This window comes from Egretta garzetta, unplaced genomic scaffold (assembly GCF_000687185.1).
Source record: "Egretta garzetta isolate BGI_Z169 unplaced genomic scaffold, ASM68718v1 scaffold35, whole genome shotgun sequence".
In the NCBI taxonomy this organism is placed as follows: Eukaryota; Metazoa; Chordata; class Aves; order Pelecaniformes; family Ardeidae; genus Egretta; species Egretta garzetta.
This window is the reverse complement of record NW_009259730.1, coordinates 1,182,969-1,188,980: the sequence shown is the minus strand read 5'-3', so window position 1 is coordinate 1,188,980 and position 6,012 is coordinate 1,182,969.

The window sequence follows — 6,012 nt, the reverse complement described above, 5'->3', positions numbered from 1 at the left end:
TCGCCATCCGGGCTGGGCTGGCGAGGATCCAGGCAGCCTCTCAGGAGAACGCTCAGAAAATATTAGCCGTGCAGGTAGGTGATTGCAGGGAAGTCGGAAAGATCATTCTGATCTAGATTGAAAAGCAAATGATGGGTAGTGTGATGAAGCATTAAAACCATATCCCATCAGAGTTTTATAAATTTTTAACCTCTTTAATAAACTGGAATTGCATGAAGGATGAATTCAGTAAGTTAGCACATATACCATGCGTAGTTGGAAAAAAAGGGGGAGATTAGATTTATTTCTCACAAACCTTTGAAAAGATTATTATAAATACATTGGATGGAAACATTTGAAATGTAGAGCGGCATTAGTATTGCTGCTCCCTTGTTTTAGAAGACGTTATTGTGCCCCGTTTTTTGGAACTATTATTTCCATGGTAAACACCATTGTCATTTTCACTGTATTCATGTTTAATTTCTTTAGCACGAGACTATTTTTTAGAAGTATCATACCTTCCTAGCTCAGTTATATGATTACTTTCCCTTATTTGTGAAAAAAGCAACATTCGGGGCTTGTGAGATTTAAAAATGGTTTCCAGCAGTGTATGTGTTTTCATTTTATGACTTGTTCCCCAATATATGTATTTACTAGGGGAAATAACTGCTAGACAGCATAGTTTGAATGTTCTCGTCCTTTTTTTGTCTTGTGCTATGGTATCATATTCATGTGTCTGTAAAGCCACTCCTTTCAATCTCTTCCCATAGTTAATGGCCATAACCAGATGGTGCTTGTGAAGGGTTTTTAAAAGACTTAAGTGAAAAATTTCTTCAGACTTATTCCTTGCAAAAGAAGTTATATTGCTGATGCAGCTTTAGTGCAGCATATTCTTATAAACCTTGTTTTCTAATTTTTAACAGTCAGGCTTTGTCATATGATTGCAGAAACACTTTTATTACATTTTAATATGTAATTACACTTCACAGTTAATATCTGATGCATTAAAGTAAAACCTAACTTGAATAAGCTCTAGCATTCCATTAAACTGCATCAGCATCATGATCTGGTTTCAGTACCTCACTAAGCAGATTTTTATTTTAAAATTCAAAATTTCCACATATGTTCTACTTCCGTAAAAGACTTAGAAAATCCTAGTAATATTAAAATCAGAAAGTCAAGAAAAATAGGTAAGATAAAAATACAATCAGATTTTATGCTTTATTAATGATTCGTAATACTCTTAGTTTTATGGATTTTTTTGGGGTGTTATCTAAATATTGCACAGACCTGTGTGCCCATGAAAACAGGTAAGCTGGGAACTAAACTTTCTTTTATTCAAACTTCTCATTTAGCATTTGAAAAATTGAAAAAGTTCCTTTTTGATTTTGGGGGTGGGATAGCTGGGATGATTTCTGTTCTCTCCTGTGTTCAACTACAACAGTGAGTGAAGAACAGAGGTGATCGATGGGCAGCCTAAAGCTCATGAATAATAATAGCAGTGACATGGAAGCCACAGGTGGCAGTTGGTTTCCTCACACATGAATCTTTACATTAATCTAATGTTACACAGTATTTTAACAGCTGTACTGTGAACCTCATATACAACTGAACTCTTATGTCAATAACTAGTCCACGTTATAATGAATGAGATTTGCAGAAATCCTTCACCTTAGCATAATTTTTTCCATGCATGCTGTTCATGCTGAGAAGCTGTGTCTGTAAATCTTGTCACCCTGAATAACTCAACTAACTAGAGTTGGGCCTAAACGAAGCTTTCAGATGTAAGCCCCGGCAACATCTGGATCAGACCCAAGTAGCTCAGACCTACCAAAGGCAACATTTTCTTCCAAGTCTGGACAACATTCTGTTCCCTATCCATTTTCACTGCCCATGTCATCCTTTTCTGATATCCTGATCCTTCTCTGGTATTCTAATATTCTCACTATGTTTTCATGCAGCTTGACTGATAATAACTTACTATTAAAATAGCGAACAAGGAAAATATATAAAATTAAAATAGAAACTGGTTCAGCTAAGAGCGAGTACCAAGGAGGAAGAATATTTGCTTTCAGCAACATGATATTCTTATATTTTAGAGGTCTTGGCAGTGATTTATTTATATATGGACTGATGTCGTTGGTTCATATGTGTCATTGTCAGATCACTTTATCCTTCCGTCAATTAAGTTCTTCTGTTGATGACATTCAGCATAGTGGCACGCACTTCCAAAATAAAAACTGTCTGTGTTCCTGTCCCTTCCTTTTCTCTCAGCAAGAAAGACCCCGAGTTTGTTGTTCCTAGTGGCTGGCTCTCATTAAAGCGTGAGGACAAGAACCCGCTGCGCTGGGCAGTGTGCGAGTGTGCAGCAAAACGGTGATTCCCTCTCACACGAGTTTGCATCCCAGCAGCTACCTTGCTAGAGCAAACAGGAGCAGGTGAATCACAGAGGAAGAGTGAATTAGAAGAGGCAGTAGATACAGTACATTGGCTGCCTAAGTGTTTTCTAATATTTTACAGAAGCCATGACCTGGGTGAGATCCAAAGAGAGACTTAAAAGTAGATAATGGAGGGGGTTTTGGCCTTTTCACCAGGTACATTTTAACTAGCAACACTCCCCGGTTATATACAGCAGCAGTGTTCTGGGAGAATTATTGTGAACATGAAAATTAAGAGCTGCCTCAGACTGGACGACAGATTTGACCAGTGTTTCATCATTGCTAGTGTACGTTACTAAGCCTATTTTTAAAAGTCTAGACTTGCCTTCCAATCACTTCCAGTAGTGCAGATAGACCATACTGCCTGTAAGACTTTGTGCTTGAGAAGGAAGAACTGTGCCTACAGAAAGAAGGTGACATTGCCAAAGCCATTAGTGAGGAGGATGATTCCAGTAACAGGTATTGGTGGAGTTAGTCATCACCTTTAATAAACACCAAAAAAAGCAAAACCTTAGGAGGGATCCCACTTCATAGAAAAGTGCTTTTGTTAATGATAATTGGAAAAAAAAAATAGATGCTTGCAGTTATATCTCCCTGAAAGTTTTAAACTGAGAAGAGCTTTACAATGATGTCAAACTCCTTTAGTGTCTGGTCTCTCAAATTTATTTCAGAAATAATTATATGCAGTACCAGTCACAATTTCTATCAGCACCAGACTTGGTACTGATGCCAGAGATTTGCTATTGGTCATCCACCCTTCTAGTTAAGCACGGATCTGAGCTCAGTCTTAATTCCAGGCTTCCCTCCTTGTCACACTGCTGACGTGTGCCCTTGGGCTGAGCCAACTGGCATTGGTAATTGTACTAAACCGAACTGGGGTTTAGTGCAACGCAGGCAGCGTGTCCCCTGGAGCACGCGGCTTATGTATGCGTCCCCTCTGGGGATGCTGCTGCCCCCAGAAGCAGCAGCCTGGCTGTAAGAGGCTGCCATGTGCCGTCACCATCTTAAATGTCCTAGAGCCAGAATGTCTGCTTAGCCATGAGTATGTGTAAGGTAGCGAAGGCAAAGAGACCCTCATTTACCTCCTTGGGCCTTTGTCCAGCCTTAGCACCAGCTGTACATGTTTTTATTCTGCCTGGCCCCACCCAGCAGCAGTGCGCTTTACCAGGGAATCATAACTAGAACACGCTGCCTTCCGGATGCACCTCCTTTTGGCTCTCTGTTCCGAGAAAGAAGGCCAAAAAATGTTCTTCAGTATGTAGCTGAAATGTCTATATGCTTACTGAGCTCTCACCGTGGTTATGTGCCTGAAGAAGTGTTAATTTATCCAAATATGTTAAAATCATCCAAAGCATCAACAAAATGAGTGTGAACCATGAAGACAGAATTACGGCAGTCGACCTCTAGTAAATGCTAACTTTTCCATTTTTTTGCTCAGGCTCATTAGCCTATTTTTCATGTGGTGACATTAATTTTTTTTTTTTTAAAGAAAATGTCATTTTAAGTTATATTAAGCTTTTATTTCAATCAAACTTTTAAATATATATTCCCTGTCTTTTGCCATGGTCCTTGTAGCCATTTTGCTTTTTCAACATTTAATAGTAGCATTGGAAATAGGAATGATCAACTGATTACTTAGTGTCCGTATGTTTTGTGAACATACTTCTGGCAGAAAACGAAATTTTAAAATTGAGTATTTCAATTGTGATGTTAAAAAAAGGGATAAGAGATTCTTCCTTAGTAATAGCAAAGAAAAATATGTTGGCAATCAAATCAACTGCTAGAGCAGAGATCAATGACTGAAATGATTTATACTTTCAATTTTGGTTCTTAATCTATTTCATTTTTTGTAAAGCAAGGTGCAGGAGTGTTTCTTGGGCAAGACTATTTCATCTTCTTATGCTCTACCTTTTTTCTAACCCATTTCAAGTTCTAAATATTCCTTTACTGCTGTCTGATTGCAACCAGTGGCAGAATTTGAGAGATTAGAATTGCAGGGCATGAAGTGCACTAGAAGTGCGTTAGAAGTGCGTGAGCACTGCTCTGCTCTTCTTTCATTCTGGACAGCTTACATACATGCTTAAAGGCTCTGAAAAGAGACTTTGTTTTTATCCTGGTAGTCAAAGTTCTATGAGCTCCATTGTAGATTACACTGGCTCTTCAGGTAACCTTAACTATCTTAGTAGTCGAAGGAGGTCTTATGTGGTAGGAGAGGAACAAAGTCAGCAACAGCTTTTCTTCAAATAAAAGCTGTGTGGAGAACTCTTCTTCTTGGGGTTTGAAGAAATGAAACAGAGCAATGTGGGGAAAATTTCACCATCGCAGTTGGTGCAGTCCATATTCTATAGTTTGCTGGAACATTTCAGTCTTCAAAAATCCTTCTAAAATTACTAAATACATTTTTAATCCAGCAGAAAATAATAAAAGTAATGTCTTTAATTTAGAAAAAATGATAAAAATGTAAAACCTTTTCTCCCAAAAGTGTACAGGCAAGGTATTTGTTACATTAATGACTTCTGTTTTCTCGATAATATTTTGGAGTTTCAATAACTTGGATCTTGAGTAAGTTCAATTAGCTATCTAATTGCAAAAATGATATATGATGGCAGGTGGAACTTTATTTAGGACTGTGGCTGTGCTTTAATCCTGACAGTCTTCAATTCAGTCCATCCTTTTAGATGATTTATATTGACTATAGTTCTGCCAAAAGTATTTTGGGGGCCAAAGTGTTAACAAAATTATAGCATTGTTGCTACCCTCATTGTAACTTTAAAGCATTTCATATATACTTCATATATACTTCACAACAAAGGTACCTGTTTAATAAATACAAGATTATCGGCTTATTTTTAAATAGACCTGCACCTTTGGTAGCCATTGACACCAATGCAAAGTGATTCAAAAATAGATCATCAGGATTTAGAGTTCAGACACTTCTTAGTAGGTAGCAGTTTTACCCATTTTCATTAGGTGGAAATTGCTACATAAGGCACAAAGGAATGAAACATCAACCCACGGACTGTTGCTTTGACTGCGGAATGTGGTGATTATTTGATTATTTATACATTTTCTGCGGTTTTACTCAAGTTGCTTGACTATCCCGAAATCTTTATAAACTTTTTGGCAAAGCTGTTGTAGTTCAAAATAATTCCACTCTACTGAGCTACACCAGCCTATACTAGAAAAGAGATTTTGATCTATTTTGTGTTGTCTTTATTTGGGCATTTTTGCAGAGGTCATCAGAGAAAGGACTGTTCTTTACCAAGGCTTTGAAACTTTGCTGAGTCTACTGTGGCCACGTCGGTGGATACTGCATCTTACCGGAGGAAATGTTTTACTGACTGTGCCGAATCTGTGGTTTTCATGGCCTCCTGTTCTACCTCCTTACAGGGAAGAGCCAGTGCAGTTCCACTAAGGCCAGGGCCAACTATAATCCTGCGTGTTAAAAGCAGTGTTTGCCCTTTTGCTTTCTGAAAGCCACTCATTCTTAACTCGCTTCTTAGCTGTCAGATGGTAGTCGATTTAAGTACATCTTTTGTTCTCTAACTTATTAACACAGGTGTGTTATGGTGTCCCTCAGGGCTGACACTCTTCA